The sequence below is a fragment of the Halictus rubicundus genome, chromosome 15 (assembly GCF_050948215.1).
Source record: "Halictus rubicundus isolate RS-2024b chromosome 15, iyHalRubi1_principal, whole genome shotgun sequence".
Taxonomy (NCBI): Eukaryota; Metazoa; Arthropoda; class Insecta; order Hymenoptera; family Halictidae; genus Halictus; species Halictus rubicundus.
Window position 1 is genome coordinate 3,664,165 of NC_135163.1, and position 26,577 is coordinate 3,690,741.

General features: G+C 43.1%; 1 protein-coding gene across 1 annotated transcript in view; it reads right to left on the reverse strand.

Moving 5' to 3' along the window:
* Window positions 1–25,516, reverse strand: part of LOC143361776 (zwei Ig domain protein zig-8) — a 134,278-nt gene extending 108,762 nt beyond the window's left edge. Inside the window, exon 1 of the mRNA XM_076801407.1 lies at window positions 25,075–25,516. The gene's annotated coding sequence lies outside the window, so the exon portion shown is untranslated. The remainder of the gene's footprint in view (window positions 1–25,074) is intronic.
* Between the last annotated feature and the right edge of the window lie 1,061 nt (window positions 25,517–26,577).

A 26,577-nucleotide genomic window follows, 5' to 3' on the forward strand; every position in this document is an offset into this window, starting at 1 on the left:
GAGTAGCTCTTAGTCTTTATAATAGATGGAAAAATTTTTGATTTCATATAAAGATCTGAGGCTGATTAGAGGCTGGATGTAAGCCTAGGTGCGGGCCTAAATTAAAATACTTTCCCTTATTAATGTAACAACTAGAAATTAATGAGTGGCTCTTAGTCTTTGTAACAGATGGAACAAATTTTTATTTCGTATAAAGGTCTGAGGCTGATTAGAGGCTGAATGAAGCCTAGGCGCTGGTCTAAATTGAAATACTTTCCCTTATTAATGTTATAACTAGTAATTAATAAGTATCTCCGAGTCTTTGTAACGGATGGACAAATTTTTATTTCATATAAAGATCTGAGGCTGATTAGAGGCTGAATGAAGCCTAGGCGCTGGTCGAAATTAAAATATTAATGTTATGACTTGAAATTAATGAGTAGCTGATTAATGAGTAAAAAATATTAATGTTATGACTAGAAATTAATGAGTAGCTCTTAGTCTTTGTAATAGATGGAAAAATTTTTGATTTCATATAAAGATCTGAGGCTGATTAGAGGCTGGATGTAAGCCAAGGTGCGGGCCTAAATTAAAATACTTTCCCTCAATAATGTTACAACTAGAAATTAATGAGTGGCTCTTAGTCTTTGTAATAGATGGAACAAATTTTTATTTTACAATATATATATATAGATCTGCAGTCTTGCGGTATTTTGATAATACAACTGTAGTATGTCTGCATGACTCCGTATACTACTCCGCTCTTATTAATCAACAGCGGATCTTCGCCTGCGTATAATGTACGGAACAATTCACAGTACCACATAAACTATTCAAAACCAATAGCTTCGGTTTCACCGTCTGCATCCCCGAAAACGTAAATTCGCCTGAACATCTGGGATCTAGAGTGCGATTAATATCCCGTGCACTGTACTCTCTCGTTGTTCCGTCGTCACTATTAATAAATTTTCCGCGTAAACAAATCGAACGTGGGCGCACGGTTACGTTACGGTACAACACTTGAAACGAAAGAACGCGATATAGGATATGCGACTGGAGAATCGAACTTAAAAATAACTTTCGCGTGACGTCGCGTCGGCCGAGAGACGCTCTGTCCTTTGTTCGCCGTCCAGGCGAATAAAACGGCAAACAAAAGTTCCTCGTTAGGAACGCTGTCTTTTTATTCACCGGCGCGGACAAGTTTGAACAATCAAGGGGTAAAAAAAGGAACTCGATTCGAAATCAGCGTCAGCCCCTCTGCTCGGGGCTGGCCGTGTTATAAAACATACTACTGGACGAAATGATAGCACACGTGTGCTGTCTTCAACTTCTCCAAGACGTAGCATTTCTCAATGAAACGTACCGTAATTGTTGCGACACGGGAAGGAGGAACCTGCTGGTAAATAGAGTTCACTGGCTTTCTTAGTAAGCAACATACTACCTACCATTAATAACAAGATATATTCGCCTTTAGTACAATTACAATGATAATTAATAGCGAAAATTGATCAGACACTATTCGCCTTGCCTGTGTAATAAATACAGTGTTTCAGTGTACATTTCCTTAACCGTTTCTTAGGCTTAATATTACTTGATTTGACAAAAGTTGACAAAACCTTTAAAAATTAATGCACGCGAGTATAGAGTAATGACTGTATACTAATATAAAACTGAATACTAAACATATGTATATCAAAAATGTTGATATGAGATATGAACACAGTGATTTCTCTATATATGTCGCCAAGGCCTGGATGATAAACGTCGCGGAATTATCCCCACTGTGAGGAGCCCCTAAGCTCGAAAGACCTCGGTTCCTGAGGAGTGTAAGGTCGCGTGTGTCTCCTGGCCGATATATGTCCGTGGCTAGACCCGTGTTTTGGACATATACCGAGTAAACTCTGTACTGTCTTACAGTTTTATTAATTATTTATTTTAAGTTTCCTGGAACCGTGGCTAGAACTGCGTGGAGTGGGGTACAACACGGTAATAAACAATAACAACGGGAATGCAGGAAAACGAAAATTCTCACTACAATACACGCTTATTCATTCGTTTTCTTAAACGTTTGACAGTTTTATCGCGGGGTGTATCATTTTGTCGAGGAGTGTAAAATAATTGTCGGCGACTTCTAACGCGCGAAATCATATTCAATATTTTATTGTGGGCGCGTGAACGGCCTCCCCCTCGCGCCCGTGGTTTTTCGTAATTAAAACACGACGTCACACGCCGCAACTTGCCGGGCGTGATTTCATTGTCCGCCGGCCGGACATGCCACGCAGTACCATTTTTTTTTTCCACTCCCCATTTCCCCGCGAATTTCGGACTTCCGAGCATAATAAATTCTGCTGCTCTCTTTTGCCCGTTCGTTCCAACTATGCTTATGTTTCGCTCGTGCGCGCACGCGATGTCGCGGACTAATTAAAAACAAACATCGTAGAAAAATTATTCTACGCGTTCGAGGAAGTGTCGCGGAGACCGTGGACGCGTAATAACTCGAGAACACACTCGTGTCCGCCGGCATGACAACCGCGAATTAGCGCTGAAATATTAATAAAACGGGATAATTGAATTCTCTGCAATTTATAAGCGCTAATTCGCCCCTTGTCACCTAATATTCAAGTGATCGTAACTGTTAAGACGTGCGATCGCATGAGCCACGGGTTGAAAACTAGGGCTTGCAAAATGTAGTCATTGTCTGGCGATATTAGTAAAACGGAAAAATTGAATTCTCTGCAATTTATAAGCGCTAATTCGCCCCGTCACCTAATATTCAAGTGCTCGTAACTGTTAACCCTTAGCACTCGAATGGCCACTGTAAGGCACCACTAAAAATTGCTCTATCGTTATTGAAAATATTTTTTACATTATTCAATTTGTTCGTACTTAATAAGTTACTAAACACTTCAGTATTGTACGAGGAAATCGCACCATATTCGTATGTATAACACGAAACAGAAAATATATACAAGGGAAATATTCTAGGTCGGAAGAAATATTTCGTTTCAGAGTTAAAATAGTTTCGAGTGCAAAGGGTTAAGACGTGCAATCGCATGAGCCACGCCCCTAGTGGGAGATTAAGACTTGTCTCTCCACTCTAACTTCCCCTTCTACCGTGCTACTCCCCCATTCTGCGGCAGCGAGGTCACGTGACAATTTTTAAAGAATATACTACACCTTACAATTCTCACTACCATATATTACAATTCTGTTCTTGTCCTCGCTTGTGCGTCTGCGTCGTAACTAACTCCTCAATTTCCCCTCAATTCGTGCTGCCTCCCCTCATCTGGTGACACTGGGCCCGGGCAACTTGCGGCTCGCGAGCCGCAGACGACTCCTCTCCCTACTCCTGGTTGCTCCCCACCAAACTCCTGTGGAGTATAGATGTATACGCATGTATTTGCAGTCATGCGGTCATGCGGTCACGTGATTCAACGCAGGAAATAGTTGTGAGTGGGGGAACCAAGAGAGAGCGGGAAGAAGTTGGCCGGGCCTGGTGTAGAGCAGAGTACAAAGTTGAGGTTATGGCGTCACATGCGGTATAGAATAAAGTGTATTACACCAGTTGAGTTATTATACCGTGAAATCCCAACAGTAACTTCAGCTTTTGTTTCGCTCTTCTGATTTTTTTTTTTTTTGGTTTACCCTTTACTCTGAAGCATTTTTTTTTATCTCTCCGTCAGTTTATACGCTTTCGAGGAAAGTTTACGCGATAATAAATATGCAAAATGATGTTCCGACGTATCGTCGATCGAAGCTGCGGACGGGTTTTACATGTTTATCTCGGAGATTCGCACGATCCATTATCGTCGGTGAATCTTTATGATCCGACCATACAAACGACAGTCAGCCCGGTTTATTTCAGCATTTTCCCATGGCCTAGTTTTATTACCGTGTTACACCTATCCGAACAGCAAAGTCACACGAAAGTGGCGGCGCTCGTAAAATTTCTTGGGCCGCGAAGTTCTTATTAACCGTAATAAAATTTGCGTCTTTTTACAGCCTCGTCCCCAGCCTGCTCCCGAAGCTGACCGTGGTGTCCGAACTTATCCGCTTCTTAATCTTTACCGCCCACTTCGACGTTTCCCGATTTCTGAGTACGAACAATAACGTTCAACTCTCAATTTCAGAAGAAATATTTCGTGCGAGAAAACAGAGGGGTTCTATAAAAGTGTCACAAAATCGTATAACTCGGACATTTGCTATACTATCATCGTGATAACCGGATCGTTAAGCTGCGCCAAAGGTGAATTCAATGATATCAAAATTATTTCCATCGTTCTGAAATTATTTTTCCAAAGAACGGCAATTTTATTTGACCCCTGTTTCTTACAATTGTAGCAGACCATTTTTAATCTGTACAGTTTTGTCATCTTCGAGATGAAATCCAAATTTACAGCAAGCGACAACAATATATCCCCGCCATTTAGAAGCCAGATCGCAATTTGCATGCCAGACAAGATTTACCAACGTCTGCGTAGGACCCCCCACCCCCCTGTTCGGAAGATGAACAATTATTCGTAGTATCAGAGCAATCGGTGCACGAATCAGGCAATGATAAACGTCAGGCTGTAGCGCAGTTGCCATAACTTAACAAGATTGAAGGCTGCGCGTTGCGGTAGGCTCGAGTAGATCTGTCACAATTTCTCCTAGTTAATTATTGCTGATCCGTGTCCTCTTGATCTACAACAATCGTCTGTGTATTCCACGCGGACGCATTTGTCCACAATAGACATACCACGACAGTTTAGATCACTTTCTAAGAGTTGCACGGAGAGAGACACTCAAATACGTAAAACTTTATCAATACATGGGGGGTAACTTCTCCCCCTCAACTCGAGTCGATTCCCCTAATCTGGCGACTCTGGCCGTGGGTAAATCCGGTATCCGGTTTATGTTTTCGTATTCGTAATGAATTCTCACTATGTTCCAGAATATTTTATTAATATGCTAGAATTTTACTTTGAATGACGTTTCTGTTTTAACGCGGTAGGGTGAGTTATTTCAAATGGTCCTTCTTAGTGACTCTGTATATTATTGTAGAACAGTATTAGGACATAACCGATCGGGAAACACCGCCGTCTTCAGTCAAGATACAGTCTTTTCTCGATTCGTGTCACAAGTACCTAGCTGATAAAAGTCGCAGAACTATCCCCACTACTTCGACGCTCGACAGTCCTCGGACGGAAATCGGCTTGGAAAATCTTGAATCAAAACGCATAGTTCTGTCAGTTATACGATCTTCGGAGAGGTGGTGAATCAAAGGGAATACTAATTCCGCGTTGAATAAACCTCAACGAATCGAACATTTCTCGAACCTCCATCGACGGAAACGTAATTTCATTCGTTCGACACGGATCCGCAATTCGCGAGTCGAGAATCTCGGCCATCCGATTGAACCGGAGGCGCAGGTGTCAGTGATGTCAGTGTTAATGCGCCGAATCCTGTGCAAAGCTCCATTTAGCCAGGAAGATTAAAGCTAATACACGCGATAAGGATTATGGGGCGGGATCCATTCATAAAACGAAATGACTGGCGCAACGAAAATGGCAACGGGTGTCTCGTACGACAACTGCGGACAGGTTTTCTCTTTCTCTCGGGCTTCGAATAATTAGCTCTCTTTCTGCCAGCAATTTGCGGTCGAGTCGAACGTACGACTTTATCAAAGCAATACATTGTTTATTCGCAAACTGTCGGATTAAACGGCGCAAACTGCGATCGTCCCGTTGCCCGACGGTTTAACCCTTTTTGCGGCAACACTCTCATTCAGCCCGCGCCCTTCACCCTCGGTCCCTTTTCTTCGTGAATCGCAATTTTCTCTTTCCTGTGTATTTCGCGGACCGTTGCTCTACCTTTGGACGACCCCGGTTGCTTTATTTAGACTTTTCCATTTACTTCTCTGTTCCTCCGTGACCATTCATTCCTTTATCTTATTTCTTTCTTCTTTTTATTCTCCTCCCCCTTTCCCGTTTGTACTCGACTCTATTAGGATTGCCGCGCGCTGGACATACACCATTTTTCTCTCTTTCTCTTTGGCTCTTTTGTGCCGACTCTCGGGGAACGCGCCGCTGAGATCCATTGCTCGTTCGTTAATCGGGCCACAACTTTCTCCTGATTATCAAAGAGCACTTCGAGAGAAACAGAAAGCCGTCGCCACTCCGATGTAATTGAGAACGCGGCAACTAATTCGGTGCAACTACACGCTTTGCACGTCGTCGATCACGACGTGCTGCACCAGTGCTCGGTTAAAGGGCCCAGCCTGATTTTCGTCGGATATGACACGTTCGAAAGCTTATAAAGAACCCTTTTTGCCAAGTTTCTGCCCTCTACCTCGTCCGTAAAGGTAGCCACGGAAAAGGAAAAATCAGTGTTTGCCCTATCTTTCATATTTAATCGCATCTACAAATTCTAAAAGAAGTCCGACACATTTATCATATCGAACCACACGTTCGAGAATTTTTTCCGATTTTTCGGTTGGTCTTGTAAAAAATTAGAAACACGGAAAAATACGGATTTCATATTAAAATTTTGTCGGAGTCAATATTGTGGACGTTATTGATCCTACAGGCGCGTTAAATACTAGTGATAACATGGAAAGTGTATTTTCAAGTTTTACTATGAAACTTTAAAAAATGCGAACTGTGTTATTTTTTCTGTAACACAGTGTAATTGCAGCACCAATGGATAGCTGAGATTCTTCCGAGTAAAATGAGTCCAAACACGAGGTAAATCAGACTAATTGTGCTGATTTAATATGGAACAGACCTCGAGCTACTATCCCCACTACCGCGCTGCGACCCCCACTCCCATAAATGACTCGCGTGAGCGCGGTAGTGGGGGTAGCGGCTCGAGCATTGGCTGCTCGAGCAGGCCTGATTTGAATTGCTAAAAATAATCCGATTTACATCGTGTTTGGGCTTATTTTAATTGAAAAAATCTCGGCTATCCATTGCTACCACAATTATGAAGGCAAGAGAAACAACATAAACATTATACCGATTCTCTCACTTTATCGAACCGTGCACGAGTCAGTTCTTGGGTGAAAAAAGGATGTCCCGCTCGCGGGAATTTAACTGCTAAGCTCCCGTGTGCTGGTGTAAATTTAACCGTGCACTACTGTAATGGAATTTCGGTGGGCGACCGTCAAGCCTATCGGAACGAGAACAAACCGTCCGATTTGTTTGGAGAAACGAGGCGAACGTGACCAGAAATCAGCGGACGATTATTCGCCGGATCCGATAGAACGATGTTTATGGCCGCTATTTTCTCGTCCTTTTTACAACCCTGGCTCACGAGCCACCGGACCGATAAAATTTCACCCGTTGGTCCGCAAAGCCTCGCACATCGTACGTTATTAACACGATCGCCGGCCGATGGGTCGAACAAGATTTCATTCAAGAATTTGCGAAGCGAACTGGCTCGCGAGGGAACATGGTGTCGAGGTTATTTGAATGCTGCGAAGATACGTGGAGCTTTTCTGAAACCTGTGAGAGAAATACAGAGGATCGAAAAAGCATTTAAACCGATATGCTTTCGCATCAGTCATTCTTTTAAAAGTACGTTTTAGCATGATAAAGCGGATGGAATAGATCAAGAGACGTTTCGAAAGCGTTGGAAAATTTTTGTATAACTGAATTTATTGAAAGATCCATAGTCTATTCGTGACTGAAAATTATTGACATAGATCGCTGCCTACGCGTTGAAAATTCGTTCACATTTTCCGACATTATAAAGTTAATTATCAAGGTTGGAAAAATTATTTTGCAATAGCCCGATCCTTTCTGAATAAAACAAAAAAATATTTAGCTCAATCGGACAAACAGTTCCCGAGATAAAAATTCGTAAGTGAAGCTCATTTTCGCAAAAATTGCAAACTATGAAGGCCTGTAATTTTTAAACAAATTCTAAACCGGCAAAATGATGACTTAAACTCCCCCTAATTTCACATGGACTACAACATATTTCATTTAGAACAAAATCGCCGACGGTGAGGTCAAAGAGTGACTCGTTTGGCGTAGAATCATTCTAACAATCATTACCATAATACATTTTGTTGGAAATCATTTTTGTATAAGTTGGTATGAATGTGAACGGAGTGAGTGAGACGAACAGAGTGAGAGAGTAAGTACCGCATTGAATGTACGCGTGTGTAAGCCGGTCTGTTGAAAAGAATTGAATAAAATATATATTAAAATAAATGAAAGGAGAAATCCAACACTTTTATGAACACGGCTTAATTAAATTCAAAATGAAAGAAAACAGAGTTAGACGTTATCGATGCTTGTATCTCGAGACTTCGTTTAATTTTATTTTTCCTGTACCACGCAAAGCATATTTGATCAACCTAACAACTTCATCTTTCGCGAATGAGTTAATGCATAGTGTAACATGCAAATCAGTCTCATTGCCACAAAAAAAAAAAAAGAAGATAAGACGGATCCGGGTTAAAGCTTTCTGCCGCCGAATTCGGTGCTTATCGCAGAAATACAAATTTGTTTGTGAATTACAAACGACGCGGGTGATCGATGTCGCTGCGACAGAGATCAAGCGAAATTTATCTAAACCGGCATCGAGTAATTTATTCGACGTATTATGCAGGCGGAGGCGACATATTGCTACAGCATTGAATTAATTGCCTTTCGACGTGGCTGGGACCGTGACACGTTTAACGATGCATTTATAATAAAGCGTTAATGCGAAAACAGCGCGTAACGCTCGTTCCGTGTGTAGGAATCAACGCGGCCTGGGCACTCCAATAACTTATGCGAGCCATCAGAGAATTAAATCCGACTTTTTAACGTGTCTCATCGATAAACATCTGTTTCCTTCTCCGGGGAGATGCTCGCGGAAACTATGTAGGTGTTCATTTCATAGTAAAACCGTCGCGAGTCCCGACTGCGCGAGAGCGATTGCATTATTGCGATTGCATTATAACAGAATTACTGTCACTCGGTGTTCTAAGAGTAGATTACGCGACGCTAGGCCAAAAACTGACTGTGTTTTATTTACACGATTCGTTGAGGAACGTAGCGTCCGTGTAGAAACTGTTGAGTGTGCTACGTAGCCGTTAAAGCCAAAACTCTAAACCTAAGCCGAACTTTGTAAACTTTCGGGGTCCCGACCCAACTCGACCCGACCACGGCCCGACCCGACCCGAGGCTCACACACCCGACATTTCGGGTACCCGCACATTCCTGATATACGTTACACTGAGACCGGGAGTTAGGAAGTGATAAATTGTAAATCTAGTCGATATCTACAATAAGAAATACGTTTGTTAAAATAAATATACATGGAGTTAATATAGTAACCGATTATATTCATCATATTAGAGAATACGATTGGCAAGATTATTTATGACGACAGGTCTGTTTCGCAACACAGTCTTTGTTATATTTTAGATGTTACCAGCACGAAACACCTTAGAATTTCAGTCTGCTCAATTTTCTCAGTTTAGTAATAGTAAAAGTGATATTATGGAAGTTATTGCGGAAGATATTGAGTGCCAGTTTTATTACGGTGTTTAGTATCAGTGAAGAGCACTTTATGATAATCGCTCATACCGTGTATGCGATGAATTATTATATTATACCGCGATAGTTAAAATGTTATATCAGTCATTGCATTCTACTTTTCTGAGACTCGACGAAATACTAGAACACATCGTTCTAATAAAATTATAAAATACGACTAGCATTGAACACAACGCTACCCAATCGCTTGACTGTTTCCTTTGAGGAGTACTAAGACAGGCGAAGACACGTGACAAGATAAAACTTAGCATTAGTATTAGTATTTCAGTAGAAATAATTTTGAAGAGGTAAAAAAACACACGTTTTTGATTTTTTTAACTACATGCCCCCACTTTGAAAAATCTGAAAAATTATATGTTATCAACTATAACGAGATGCTAAAACTGTAAAAATATAAACTTAGTATATCATAACTTCTATAACACATCAATATTTGAAAATTTGGATTATTTCTTAAAATTCGGATTCGAAGCTAAAAATTCTGAAAAAATTCATAGATGTGTAGTATAATAGCTAAAATACGTCTAATTTTTTTCAGAATTTTCAATGGTGGAGAGTAAGAGAAATTACGGAAAACCCTGATTTTCTTCGTTATCCCATTACTACCCCCCGTGTAGTCATATAGGGTAGAAAATTGGCACAGAGTATTTTCCTTGGATAAGCTATCGAATGGCCCATTACAAATTCAATTTGGTTTGGGGGCACCTTTGACCTCCTTATCCGGCTGTGAGCACAAACTGTACAGCGTTCAGGGTCGCGAAGATTCACGGTATCTGGAGGGACGTCGCCATTCACTGGTCATCGTGAGTCTAAAAATTCTGAAAAAATTCATAGATGTGTAGCCTAATAGCTAAAATACGTCTAATTTTTTTCAGAATTTTCAATGGAGGAGAGTAAGAGAAATTACGGAAAAACCTGATTTTCTTTGTCACCCCATTACTACCCCCAGTGTCGTCATATAGGGTTGAAAATTGGCACAGAGTATTTTCCTTGGATAAGCTATCGAATGGCCCATTACAAATTCAATTTGGTTTGGGGGCACCTTTGACCTCCTTATCCGGCTGTGAGCACAAACTGTACAGCGTTCAGGGTCGCGAAGATTCACAGTATCTGGAGGGACGTCGCCATTCACTGGTCATCGTGAGTCTAAAAATTCTGAAAAAATGCATAGATGTGTAGCCTAATAGCTAAAATACGTCTAATTTTTTTCAGAATTTTCAATGGAGGAGAGTAAGAGAAATTACGGAAAAACCTGATTTTCTTTGTCACCCCATTACTACCCCCCGTGTAGTCATATAGGGTTGAAAATTGGCACAGAGTATTTTCCGTAGATAAGCTATCGAATGGCCCATTACAAATTCAATTTGGTTTGGGGTCACCTTTGAACTCCTGATCCGGCTGTACCCTTCAAGTGAGCACAAACTGTACAGCGTTCAGGGTCGCGAAGATTCACGGTATCTGGAGGGACGTCGCCATTCACTGGTCACCGTCGTTCTGCACGATACAAAACATGTTTCGCCGGTATAACTTGCGCAGTTCGGATATATTACTCGACCGGGTTAATTGATTCAAATTTGCATGTATAACCCGTATGCACTCGGCAACGCAACGACACCCGGAGACCAGTTCTTCCACCCACGACCCAATTCGGAATAGTTGACCCGATAGCCGGGGCCGTTCGCGTCGTGATATTATTAGAGGGCTTAGTTCGACCGCATCTCCGTACTTTTCCATTACCGGGGATTTCCCTGTCACGTGTATGTCCGAACGTTATTACCATTAACGGGGAACAACTTTTATCCGAGGCACTGCGGCCGTGGTGCGCGTTACATCGCATAAAATAAAACGTCGGGTCCCGTTCAGTTATTCCGGGTGGCGCTCGAGAGCGCGGATTACAGTCTCTCGCTAAAATATCCTCTGCACTGGCTAAACGACTCTTTTTTTTCTTTTAATTTCTCGTTAATAGAATCAGGAATATATCGGCGGTGCTGCCCGACACCGTGATCCTCCCGGTTTACTTCAGTGCAGTTTTACAAGGCCGTCCAGATTAATCCGGAATTTTTTAACCGGCAGTTCTCATAAAGAAACAAAGCAATTTTTGATAAGATAACTCACCAGGCACCTTACCGATCTGCGATCGAGCAATGTCAGCGACGAATCGAGAACACGACCGAAGATCGGCAATACTCGAGACGCTTCGTGCCGGAAAATCGGTCGCGGAAATCATTCCGTGGTTTGGCTTCAAGAAGACGCAAGTTTACGACCCAGCCACGAAATTCTGGAATTCTGACAAACGGTGGGAGGTAACTGCGCCCCGGGCAGTTCGCAGGAATCGTGCTGATCGCACGGGAAGCGCGGAATTCGTGATCGAATTTAAAGAGAAGATTAATCAGACTTTCCATAGAGTCTGACGTAGATTTAAGTATCGCGAGACTCTGCGAAGAATGTGTAAGGAATTGAGAAAATTTTTAGACGGAGACCACGAACTTTCAAAAATTATGGAATAATCGTCGGTAGACAATATGGGAACTATTATCGTCTATGGTATCGTTACCAAGGTATCAAATACACGAATAACCAGGTTCGCACGCCAAATATTCACAAGTGCAGTAGGTGCACAATTAACCGTCCGCTGTTGGGACCGAATTGCAGAAGCTCAAGTGTACAAAAGAGCTTAAGTGGGCACTAGTGTGCTCGCAAACTGTGAAGCGAGCAGCACTACATTTTCCCTTAAAACAATGAATTATACAGGTTGCAGCAGCCAAATTATTTAAATATTTCCTATATTTACTATTGTGTAAAGAAACTACTCAGTTCACAAGGTTGACACCTCGTCATACAATGACATTTTAACACGTCGACTGCCATGTCACCCATATGTGGGTGACGGAATTATTTGTCCAGTTTTCAAAATGAATTTTTACGTTAATATATTCATTGTACCAAGTTTAATTAGGATCTGTGAAATGCAAGAAAGTTGGAGGACTACTCAATATCGTACATTTAATTTCTTTCAATTTTGATTTCATTAAATAACTTACTTTGATTTTATGGAAGTTATGAGGTTTCTAGTTTGCCAGTCAAAGTGTTAAACGCGTATCGAACGCTAGTAGTAGGTATACAGTGATTTCTCTATATATGTCGCCAAGGTCTGGATGATAAACGTCGCAGAATTATCCCCACTACCGTGGGGCATATACCCCGAAGCTCGAGAGGCCTCGGACGCCGAGGAGTGTAAACATAATACTCGGGTATGTCTCCTGGACGATACATGACGCTGGCAAGACCAGTGTTGTTGACATATATCGAGAGTCCACTGTAGCATTCGAATATCAACGCGAATAACTGTAATCCATTCTACAACAATGTAGTTTTAACAGACCGGTATGGTTAACTAGGATTAGTTTCTCTGTCAGATTACACACTTTCGCGGCACAATGTACATGCGCGTGAATGCGCGCTGCGGACATCCCCGCGTCCAGAAAGCCCCAGCGGCGCGGCATCTGCGTCCAATTACAGGACCATCCGAATATCCACGAAACCGGATAAAACACCGGCCGACCTATCAGAAATACCGTAATTCCGTGCACGTCCGGCTAATTCCCGCGAAAAACGGGACAGCAACCTTATCTCGCGGCAGCACCCGCTATACACAGGAATAGCGGGGAAGAAGCATGTTCAGACGCAACGCAATGCAGGACCCACGAAAGGGTCTCTCTCGAATCTGACACCGAGTCCCAACCACTTCGACCACCCTTGCTAGAGGCAATAAATTAACCTAAGAGTCGAAGACTCTTAAGGGGGCCGGCAGGGTTTGCAATCCATATACGTATGCATGGGTCAAAACCTTTTCAAACTATCGCTTCAATATTTCAATGAGCAGTTTAGAAGTGGTCAATTGTGTTTCCTAAAAGTCCAATCTATGTCTGTATAGAGCCCAAATTGCGAATTTCTACCTCATCGTGGAGTAATTTGTAATACTCGGCAGAAAATTCGAATTCTGAAGCAAGTATGACGTCACAAGACGGCTACCGCTGAGAGATTCTCTTAATTTCGCGAGATTTAGTGTTCGTATCGAAAAAAGGGCTCTATACAGACATAGCAAAGACATGTACAAACACGGTGGTATGCATTTTTAATTGATTACTTACTTATTTAAGACGTAAAATGTCTAGAAAAAAAGGCATAGCGTAACATAGCGTGACAGTCAAGGCCAAATGCCTGCCGGCCCCCTTAAGACCCAAACGACGGGACTCTCGTCCCATTTTCTCCACGAGTTTCCGACACATAACCATGTAAGACAGCGTCTGGACAATTTCTAACCACTCACCCCCAATTTTCTCCCTCTACCATTTACCACCTCCACCACCAATTTCACATCTCTTAAATACCCATCTGTGCGTGCGAGTCCTCAGTCTTCAGTTTGTATACAATCAGTTCTCAACTAGTCACATCTTTGCACAGTCGTTATAATTAAACTACGTGTTATTGTTATTAACAAGTTGTCCATTTTCTCTACTACTCAAAACACCTCACCATCAAAAAGAACTACCCAGCACGGTTTTAATTAACCAAGCAGGAGTGACAGATGAGAGGAAGGTCGACTTAACCGATCCTTTCCATCTACGCACGTACATACAAAAGCAAGAGGAGAGAGAGAGAGATGAACGCTGCGATCGCGGGGAAAATCCTCAACCGCCTCCGACATCCCAGCGTCTAAGGCATGGCCCGCTAGGCCAGATGAAGGGAGGGAGCACGAATTGAGGGGAAGAAGTTACCCTCTCCCTGCCAGTAGCGGGTTGGTCACGTGACATTGTGACAGAGACGGAACGCGTCACGTGACATTGTGACAGAGACGGAACGCGTCACGTGACCGAGCCGCGACGGAAGCGTGGGGGAACAGCGCGGTGCAAGGGGAAATTTAGAGTGGGGGAACAAGTCTTGATCTGGCGTGTGCCATATCTATAGCTTTACTGACGAGTCCTCTAGCGGACCCAGGCCGAATTTACACTTCATGCGTCGGAATTTATGTGCTGATGACGCACAATGGAGGCCTAAAATATCGAAATGAATCGTGACGGTCCTGTCAACGAGTGAAAATAGTCTTATCATATTTTTTCCAGCACTGTCGAGGAATCATTATAGGTCGGCGAGCGTCAATGCCCAGACGTCGGGTCGGGCCGGGCCGAAACGCTCCCATTCCTTCTCCAAAGTGTGTTACACTTCATGCCTCGGAATTTATGTGCTCGTGACGCGCGACGGAGGCCTAAAAAATCGAAATTAATCGTGACGGTCCTGTCAACGAGTGAAAATAGTCTTATCATATTTTTTCCAGCACTGTCGAGGAATCATTATAGGTCGGCGAGCGTCAATGCCCAGACGTCGGGTCGGGCCGGGCCGGAACGCTCCCATTCCTTCTCCAAAGTGTGTTACACTTCATGCCTCGGAATTTATGTGCTCGTGACGCGCGACGGAGGCCTAAAAAATCGAAATTAATCGTGACGGTCCTGTCAACGAGTGAAAATAGTCTTATCATATTTTTTCCAGCACTGTCGAGGAATCATTATAGGTCGGCGAGCGTCAATGCCCAGACGTCGGGTCGGGCCGGGCCGGAACGCTCCCATTCCTTCTCCAAAGTGTGTTACACTTCATGCCTCGGAATTTATGTGCTCGTGACGCGCGACGGAGGCCTAAAAAATCGAAATTAATCGTGACGGTCCTGTCAACGAGTGAAAAGAGTCTTATCATATTTTGTCCAGCACTGTAGTAGACGAGATAAAGGCATCTGTCGAGGAATCATTACAGCGTCAATGCCTAGACGTGTCGGGTCGGGCCGAAATGGAATTTTTTACGAGTGTCCGACACCTGCGGGTCGCTTTTCCCACGACCAGAAAAAAAGAAAAAAGAAAACGAACGTAACACTCCCGCGCCAGGAGAAAATGAGAAGCATCTCTTCTTCCCTATTGCGCCACTTTTGCAAACGACCTACCGCTGAGTGATTTAAAACGCTGGAACAGAGGGCACCCCCGCGAACGAGTTATTGGCGTGAAAAGTTCCCTGCCACCGGGTGAACTTTCCTACCATTCTTTTTGTCCGACGTTCTACCCCGTGTGCGCCTGGCGATCGATGCTCGCCACCGTTTATCGTTCTCCACGATTATTTACACGGCTTCGACGATCTAGCCGACAACGAGTTTACGATCGCGATGACATCCAGGCTAGTCCACGGGATCTTTATGCAACGGAAAATTCACCTCGCGCGGTTTGCGGCCTGGAATTCGACAGAAGTTTACGTCCCCTATAAATGATTTTAACAGCGCGGGTCTCGTTGCCGGCGCGACACCACAGAGCACGCAAAATGGCCGACCTGACGTGATTGAATATTTCAATTATTAGTGGAATTAGAAGAATTCCTTTTTGTCGTCGACGACACGGTTTCGGGAGACCTTCAACCCAAAATTTTGTGTGATATTCAATGCACTTTATAGTTTCAATGGATATTTTTATGCCTCGAATATAAATTAATCTATAATAATCGAAAAATATAAAAATCTACAATAATTTCGGTATTTATCAATATTGACAATATTAAAGAAATTTTACAAAGATATTGGAAGTGGGTACCCAGATATAGCCGGTTAGGGTATCACTGACATAAGTGTTAAGGTGATGTCTAGACAAATAAAGGCAATGTCTAGACGAAATAAAAATTATCCGTCACAGTTTTTACGAAGAGCAAGGGTATTTTCTCTTTTAAAAAGTGCAATAACATATTTTCAGTTTTGTATTTGACCAATCGGCTTCAACCAGAAGTGCACAAAACACAGCTTAACAAAAGTAATAGTTTCATTCGTCGCAAGGGATTCACGGGATAAAGAGATCAACCATGATGTTTCAAATCTGAAAAGCTGCATTCCTATGTGTTCGTGTACGATATCCATTTCAATGATAAAATTGCTATGCAAATACAACACAACAGCTGAAAAAGAGAAGTATCAGATGAAATATCTAGAAAAATTCCTATTTATGGAGGAATTTATACGCGAACATTTGAACGAAGCGTAATCTTCAACGGCAGCTTGATCGAATAACTCCGAATCAACAACGACCAATACGTTGCAGTTTACTCGAATCAATATCATTAATTTTACGGAGAAACGCGTTGGCAATTGTTCGTTGTACCGGGGACCTCGTTGGCGGAATAAAACGTCTGGATGACTCGTACAAAAAGACGAGAATAGCTGGCGAATGGAATTGCAATTAACAAAGTGACCGATCTGTACGCTCGCGAAGCCGCTCGCGCCCGGATAGAAATAACCATAATCGAAGTAATTAATTACCTATCATTCACCGGTCCGTTCACAAACGCGTCGATACCGGTATCTCTAGAAGCATCGAGATATCGTCCGACCGACCCGCGCCCCTTTGCCAGCTATCGCGGCAAGGTTGCCGCGCATTATATTAATTCGATTATAGTTCCGCTTTCCGCTATCCGAAACGATTATCATCGGCGATCAGTAATAATGCTGGATTAGCGGTTATTAAAGGCTCGGCCGATTCCCACATTTAATTAACGCTATAATTGCCGCGACGCGTACAAATGCTGCGAGATGCGTCACTACATTGACAATTTCGCTGAGCTGTATCGTGACAGTTTTCGACGTGCAAATATAGTCGTCCAGCCGACTACACAATCGCACGGTCCCGTCACCGTTTCGGCACGTTCGTGTGTTGAAACTGTATTGTGTTTCACGGAATATTCTCTCGTAACGTTAACCAGTTAACTGCGGAGTTTAATTTTTAAAATCCCTCGCGAGGCGCGGAATTAAAATCAAGCAATGACGAATATACATATGTCGGGCGCAGGCCAAATCCACCTATTATAAATTTTTGCGAAAAAAAAGTCGAGCAAAATGCGAAAGTATTACATTTTTGTGTTCGATGAAGAATGAACAATTCATAAATTGTCAAAGAATAATAAAATTCAGTTGATTTCAGTGAAGCATGCAAAACAATTCGGAAAATACCAGATGCATTGGAGAAAATAATCAACCTAGGTTTCAACCAGTTAACTGTGGAATTTAATTTTAAAATACCCTCACGGCGCGGAATTGAAATCATGCAATGACGAATATGTACGTCGAATGCCGGCCAAATGCCGCTGTTATAAATTTTACGAAAAAAGGAAAGCAAAATGAGAAAGAATTACATTTTCATTCGATAAGAAATCAACGATTCATTAACGTTAACCGCACCGCAATAGAATTTTGGATGACGTGTATACACGTCACACGCGCTTAACTGGTTAAAATCTTAAAAATTTAAGTGGAAGCTTAAAAATCATCTCTTGGAATATAATCGCGAAAGAAATAATTGGATTAGGCTTCCGAGGGTCTACGTTGTTGGTTCGTGCCTAAACTTATCATCACTGTTGAATAATTCTGTGAGAGATACTCGGCTGCGAATAATAAACTTTGCAAATTTATTGAACGATCGCCGGTGAGTAATGCGATAATTCTGTGCTCGATACAATTTCCAGAAAACTCTAAAACCCGGACCGTTCCATCGACAAATCAATTTTTTTTCATTGATAAAAATTCCGACAACAAAGGTACATCGACAAAGTTAACGGGGGATCGAGCACGGAAATTGGCGTTATTAGTTTTATAGGCATTTTTATGCCGGAATGCTCGCAAACCGCGCGGACAAGTGACTGGCGAAAAGCCCGTCAACGAGCAGAAAATAGCGGTGCTGATTAAATTTCAGCGTTATTTTCAATTACCGAGCAATTTATTCACGAGCACCATTAAAAACAACTCCGCGCCGCGTCGCGTCGCGTCGCGTCCCGCCGAACGACCGGGTCCGGGACAAACGAAATTGTCTATTCGCCAATCGATTTCGTTTCTAAACTAGTCGCGGGTACACGGTCGATCGCGTAATCTCTTTAGCTGTTGTGCGAGAAAACAGCGGCCGCGTCTCTGAGCCACGCGAGCAATTTGCCGATGTCCGCCGACGAAATGTCCACTATTTCGAAATAACCCGGCTCTCGGTCGATCGATGGAAAGCAATTGCCGAAATTACGCCGCGGGAATGAAGATGAATTGTTGACTGGCGCCAAATCGGCCGGCCCGAGTGCCTATAATGCTCTCCAAATCCTTCACGCGCGACTGTCCTTTTCCCAGCGAGAACCATTGCCTCTGCGACTCCGTCCGTCATCGACTTTACTCGATACATGTCCCGAATACAGTGACTTCTCGATATATGTCAACGACACGTCATAACGAGCCGTGTTATGTTTACACTCCTCGACGTCCGACGCCCCTCGCGAGGTATACCCCGCGGTAGTGGGGATAATTCCGCGCCGTTTATCATCCAGGCGTTGGTGACATACAGGGTCATCCGTTTTTAAACGGCCAAACGTCAACCAGCTATAGAGGACCCCAAATGGAACAACTTTCACCCCTAACACATTCTTTGATTCTAAGCTATTTCATTCAGTCTCCACGGCGTGCCCCATGTGAAAAAAACCAAGATCCAAAGGTCATACACAAAAAAGTTGACTTAATAAAAAAGATGCCCCTATTTATTTTAAACCAAACAAAGGAAAAATCATCAAGATACATAATTGCAGTCCTAAAATATTTAATCTTATGTGAACGCAAAAAAATGACGGGTTTTTGCAATTATCTAACAATCAAGACCGAATCAAAAAAAGTGTTAGGGGTGAAAGTTGTTTCATTTGGGCTCCTCTATAGCTGGTTGACGTTTGGCCGTTTAAAACCGGATGACCCTGTATATAGAGAAATTACTGTATCTAGCCGATAAAAGTCCCAGGGATGTGGGGACCAAGAAGCTTCGCTGTCCTTTTCTGCGTTCAGTAGTGTATCGAGGAATAGTATCTTCTAACCGATATATGTCCCTGTTGTGGACATATATCGAGTAAACACTGTAGATTGTTTTCACGCGTCTTATCTCATAAGAGAGACCAGAATCACCTAGTGAAGTGTTGAAAAAACGCTCCGGGATGTGTCACGACGATCGAGCGAAACTTTTCCCACAGAAAAAGAAAACGGTTTCTACAATTGTTTCAGCCCCGCCCCCGTGAGGTTCGCCGTGTCACGCACGAAGGAAGAATGACGAGAACGATCCGTACGAAATTACACAGGCCAGTGTCCGTGTCCCTCCCACAGTTTCACGGCAATTGTGCCGGCACGATTCGAGATTACGGTATTTATCGGGTAGGAGGTAAAATCGACCGATGTGAAAAGCACATCGCGACGTAGTTGCCGCGAAATTAGGCACGAAATATCGCGGTATCGGTGTCGTCTTTATGGCCGACAATTTAGTTGCTGTTTCGACGTTCGTGACGACGACGCCACGCCACGCAAACACCTGGGTTTATTTCTTACTGAAACTGGAATCGTTCTTTCCTAATCGCTAATTTTGCTTTCACAAAGTGCCAACTCGGTACAGTGATTTCTCTATATACGTCGCCAAGACCGGGATGATAAACGTCGCGGAATTATCCCCACTACCGCGGGGTATAAGCTCGAGAGGTCACGGACGCCGAGGAGTGTCAACAAAACGCGGTTCGGGTACGTCTCCTGGATGATATATGTCGTTGGCAGGACCCGTTTTGTTGACATATATCGAGTACTCACTGTAGCGGTTGAACATCCTACACGCTTCTCACCAGTGTCGCCAGATGAGGGGAGGGAGCACGAATTGAGGGGAAAAAGTTACCCTCTCTCTGCCAATACCAGAATATACACGGCAGAGACGGACCGCGTCACGTTAAAATAACGATGTGCACTAATTTAATTTAATTTCCTACACGTAAAATACAAAGTTGTGGTCGTCACACGTATGAGACAATTGTTATTGTTCAATGAGCCACGAGTTATAGCGATTCGTTTAAGCATACTGTATTATTTCTGTTTCGTTGTTCTTCTTTCTCTCAGTTAGACTTTTTCGGTTCTTGTGTTGCTATTCATGTTAGCCGGCTATATTCGACGTCCGATCTCTGATCTAGAATTTTATGATAGCACGCGACGGAACGCGAACGTATCAAAGGAATTTTCGGCCCGTGAATAATTCGACGTTTTGAAAAATTCCGAAGATTTGAATAGAATCGAACATCGACTATGAAAAGCGTACGTGTTCGCCGGTCCATTGTCATAATGCAGACGTAACACGTGTTTATAGGGTCAATCAATTTTGACCGGTACATTACGTTTGTTTTATTAAATTTCGAATATCCGAATATCTGACTATCGGGAATTCATTCTCGTTGCTCTCAACCGTGCAGTTCAATATCGGTAATAATTCGGTAGTGAATTCTTCCATTCAACAATTATGATTGTGATACGAGATACTGCTTAAAAATATTCATGATTTCAACGATAATTCCATTGATGATTTTCGGACAACCAACAGTAGAATTATTGAGCGTTAAACGTGACTGTAGTGTACAGTGTCGTACACGATTGTTATAGTATTTTATAATAGGCACGTTTCATTTTGGCGAGAAGAACCGCAGGACAAGCGCGACGGCGTCGTCGTCGACTGTTGTCGTTGGCAACGGGAACACAAAAATAAAATGCAATTATCGCCTGACGACGCCGACTGACGGGCCGTGACGCGCCACGTTATCATTATTATTCCTTTTTAATAAAACCGAGAGGAAACGCAAATGCAAGGGCATGGATGTAATGGAATATATGTATATGATATATATATATGTGTGTGTGTGTGTATATGTGCATACACCGACACGGCCGGAGAGGAATAAAATATTTTTTGCCCGTAAGTCCGCCCGTCGCTCGATCGAGCACAGCCTATTTTTTAGTCCCACGCGGCCCGCAACCGAAAGCTCGGGGCAATTCAATTCCGTCATCAGAGAAATCCTCTCAAGTGTGTATCTACATAAATTTCCGAAAGTCTAGCTTATTCAGCAACCGAGCCTGGGTTGCTTATTCGGCGAGAAAATTCCCACGGAGTCTCTGTTAACCCCCCCCCCCCCCCCGCGATTACGATCTGCAAACTTTTCACGACTGTCCCGGTTTTAATTTTGCAGTAAACGATGTTCAAACTACACATCTATATCGTTCGTTTACAATTTATTCCATGTAAGCCTCACAATTTAAAAACTAGTTTTAGGTCCTCATCCCTTGAAACATTTTTTACGTTTACAAATGTTAAGTACGTACAAATGTTCAAAGCGCACAAACCTATCGTTTGTTTACCGTTTGTTGCTTTATATATGCCCATAGAAAAATCTTTTCTTTTCAGGTACAGTTATGTACAATATTTACTCCATATACATATGTCCACAACACGGGTCTAGCCAGGGACATATATCGGCTAGGAGATACTATTCTTTACGTGGAAAAGGACAGCGAAGTTCTAAAGGCCTCGGTTCATGACCCCTGAAGGGATATATCCAGCGGCAGTGGGGATACAGTGTTTACTCTATATATGTCGCCAAGGCCTGGATGATAAACGTCGCGAACTTCACTGCCGCAGGGTATCCCCCGTGAGTTGCCATAAACCCGAGGTCTTTCGAGCTTCTATACCCCGCGGCAGTGGGGATAGTTCTGTGACTTTTATCGGCTAGGCATTTAGGACATATATAGAGCAAACGCTGTATGTAAATTTGCATTGAACCACAATTGAACCGTTCAAATTAGGACATATTTATATTTGCAACAGAACGAATTTATGCTTCAACTCGACGTAAATTGTAAAAAAATCTGTTGCACGTTATTTTGTAATATCTGGCAGAGCAATTTTAAGAAGAAATTACGTTAGCTCGTGTGACTGCTCGGTAAAGTAATGTCATAACAGAAATAGGACCGAAATTGCAGAATTGCAATCTCTCACTCTTACGCCGATACCTCACCCCCCCCCCCCTCCGGCCAACGATAGCTATAGATACTAATAAAGCGATTTCATTGTTAAGCGCGCGAGCAAAGTTTCGTAATTAGTGTGAATGTATGCCCGAATTACGTAATGCATTCGAGCGCATTAGAATCGTGTAGAAATAATTACGGCGTATATACCTCTCTATACGTCTCTATATATTTTGCAGCGAGTGCAGAATAGCGTAGTTATGCAGTTTTGTGTATTCCCGTTGTACTACATTGCGCCGTATCAGGGGCACGATTTAAATCCCAGTTGGATAAGACCTCTCATTATCAGATTAATTCCTGTCCGTTCGCGGGATAATCAACGTGTAAATTATATCGACGCGTTTCAATTCGAGCCACCGATCGATCTTCTTCACCTGTTACCGCTCGATTGCATCTGACGTGTCGATTTTGAAATGGTAATGCAGGTCGATTTATCCCTCGCCTATCTCTACAGTGTTGCGATCTGTTTGTTCAACCGAAAATCGACTGCAATTACACCGAGTACACAATTTTCACGCAAATATTTCCCTGTAATGAGAGAACCTACGAAACTATAACCAGCAGAGAACTCGTTAGAATTTATCTGAACATTTAATAATTGCCACTGAAAAAACTGACACCGTGTATATGTTCACAAAGTTCCCAGACTGATTTTTTCACCGACTAGCAACACTATCTTTTTTAAATAACTTATTAATAAATCAATTTATAAAGTTAAATAACTTATAAACTTGTTAATTAACCCTTTGCACTCGGCGCTATTTTCATTCTAAAACTAAATTTTTCGTCCGTCTTAGAATATTTTCATCTTATTCGTACGAAACTGATCTGATTTCCACATATAATATTTAAATGTTTAGAAATCTATTAAATACAAATCTTGTAATGTAACAAATATTTTGTAATATTTTTTTTAATTTCTTTGAAATAATGCCACAACAATTTCTAGTGGTGCTTCAGAATCACCACTCGAGTGCTAAGGGTTAAATTCTATTAAAATTTTCTTGTTTCTTCATTTGTTCTTTGTCACTGCGTCCGTCAAAAAATTGTTTGATTTTATACGTCCTCACGATTACAACAATAGAGAAACTCGGTCCACGACAACGCACCCGCACATTCGTCGTTACACAATTTTTAACAAAAAAAAAAAAGCGTAACTGTTATCAACCACCGACCATATTCACCAAATTTGGCACCTGCCGACGTTCTCTGATTTTCAAATTGTCCGAGTAAGTAATCGAGCAATGAAAACACATAACTAAAGAAAATAATTAACTGATTCAATAAACTGAGAGAATACAAATAAAGTGAAAGAGTCATGTGTTGAATTAACAAAGAAAGTGAAAACTTATCAACAGATGATAACGAACACGAACGAGTTAACTGTTCCCAGGTCGGTCGTCCCCAGTTGAAAGGTTAAACCCAATTGTTGTGTAAATTCACTTGAAATGGGAAAATTTAAATGCCAATCGAGTGTAATTGGCGGTTAAATGTAAAACATTCTGAAGGGTGATTAACGATTCGATTAACTTCCAGAATTTTGATGTTGCACAAAGATCCTCGGTCGAATTATAGTTATTTCGTGTTACAGGACGATTGTTGCAATTTTTGCACGATATTACAGCAAAACCGTGTTTTCAGAATGTTATGATTTTTTTTTATAGACCGACCTTATCACCAGTAATCTGTGATATCCGCATGGTCCGTACACACTGTGCAAGATTCATTAACACTAGGTTTACGCAGCACTAAAAGTGGCTAGGGATAAGGGACCCAATTACCGTGGGGGTACCAATTACTGTGGCTATATTAATTACACTCATTTGTAAACCATAATGGATATTAAAAAAGAGATTAAATTTTGTTCATTAAAATCAGTTAATATATGTTACATATCTCTTTTTTAATATTCATTACGCTTTACAAAATAAGGATAATTAATGTAAGCACAGTAATTGGTACCCCCACAGTAGGTCCCTTACCCAATTCTGGATTATTTTATAAAAATAATAGGAATATATTTAGTCAAACTTCTAGCAACTGTTTCATAATATACGTTCCAAGCAATAAATGTATTGAATAAATTTCCTATAAATACATCACAATTATAAATTAAACAATTCATTAAACAATTCGTCGTATTGACGGTTCCCGGAAATGTAGTATTAGGGTCAGATTATAATAGGCAGGTCAGACGTTGAGGGACCATAAACGCTAGGCGCAAAAACAGGGTAACCAACTTCTGCCGACAGAAATTGTTTACCATGTTTTTGCATCCAGCGCTTCTAAACACTCAGCGTCCGACCTGCCCATTATAATCTGACCCTAAAACGGGGAACTCGAGACTCGTACGTAATCCTCAGTTTAAAGGTCGATTTACGCATACCGATGACGTATCGGTGTCCGTTCGATCCGGAATTTTCCGGTCAGTATCGGTGATCATAAATACCGTTCCCGTGTTTTCTATTAAACGCGTTCGCACAGGTCCCGGCACAGTTTCGTATTTATTTCACCGATACATAACGGACGACACTGATTCGCCACCGATACGTGTGATTCGAGCCTAAGGATTTCGCATCCGAGTTGCATCGAACGGCCCCGTTTACGGAGATCGTTTCGCCCAATTAATTCTCGGGATGAACGTGGTCTTACCTGGTTGGTCCTCCACGGCCCTGCCCGCCGCGTAAGAATCCAAAAAATGGCAGCGCGCGGGTTGCAGTGGTACGCGAGGCCGATCGAAGTTACGCGCACTTTTTCGCGTCGTTCACTGCAGTGGCGGTAACACGTTGCAGTACTCTCGCGGTGTCTTCCGGTCCACTATTATCACAGCACTGTTGTGTCGCCTCGAGTCGAGGACCGGCGAGTACGACGCGGCTGCGAGGCAGCTCGATCCGCGATCGAAGCGATCTCGCGAGCGACCGCGAGGCACCCTCCGCGCGAGCGATCGCCTCGATCTGCACCATGGAAGGACCTCTCCGACGCGATCCTCGAGATGCACGCGCGTGCTTCCAGTGCGGGTTCGCGCTTAGGGTTTCACAGAGCCGCAGCGACGAGTAACTCGGCGGAAATCCTCGGTGCTTCCGGTCCGACTCTCATCCTGGAACAGTGGAGCTCCGAAGAACACACGGTGGGATCGGGAGAGAGAGAGAGAGAGAGAGAGAGAGAGAGAGAGCGCGCGCGTCAACCGAGCGATCTTGTTCGATGGCTCGATCGAAAACTCTTCCGTGCTTCGGCTCCTGTTCGACACTCTCTGCGTGTGTCCCGGTGCGGGAGCAAACTTTCGAAACGGCGGCGCGGAGAGGCGGTTGTGTTATGTCGCGCGCGCGTTCGCCTCGTTTCGCTTTCAAACACCTCTTCACTGTGTGTAAGGAGTGCACTCGACGTGTCGATGGATGCGCGAAAGCGTCGGGACGCAGGCCAGGGCACCGATACGCAGCAGGTAAGCCGAGACCGAGCGATCACGATGCGCGAGCGTCGCGTCGTGTTGTTGGCAAGCGACTAACCCCCGACGCCGTCCTGCACCCCCGGACGCCGCGCATGCCCCCTACCTTAAAGAACTCACCCAACCCCTCTTCTCTGTGCCGCCCCAAAACCACGGTGACTTCATCTTTTTTGACGAGAAGCCTGTGAGACCCCACCACCTTCGCCTACCTACACTCTCTCTCTCTCTCTCTCTCTCTCTCTCTCTCTCTCTCTCTCTCTCTCTCTCTCTCTCTCTCTCTCTCCAACCTCCCACCCCCCTACACACGTCACCCCCGCATCCCCCGACATCCCCCCACTATCCTTTTATCTTTCGGCCTGTTCTTTCGTGTCCCTGCTACCCTCCTCCTCTTTCATCTTCCGCGCTTCGACGTTCTTTTTCCCTTTCATTCCTCGCACTCCAACCTACTCCTAAGCCACTCGTTTCCTTTCTTTCCTTCTTTCCACTATTTCCGTCCTCTTCGTTCGTGCGACAGGATGGATCTCCAAGGTCGTTTTATTGGCTGTTCCATGCGCGGGACGATTAGCGATTGCATTTACATCGGTTTGGTTTTCTTAGTGTTTTTGCCGATGATAATGCTTCGGGGTTGTACGTACGCTGTGGGACAAAAAGTACGACTTGTATTTTTTACATTTTTGTAAAGCAACAACCGGTGAATGAATACATTTTCCATA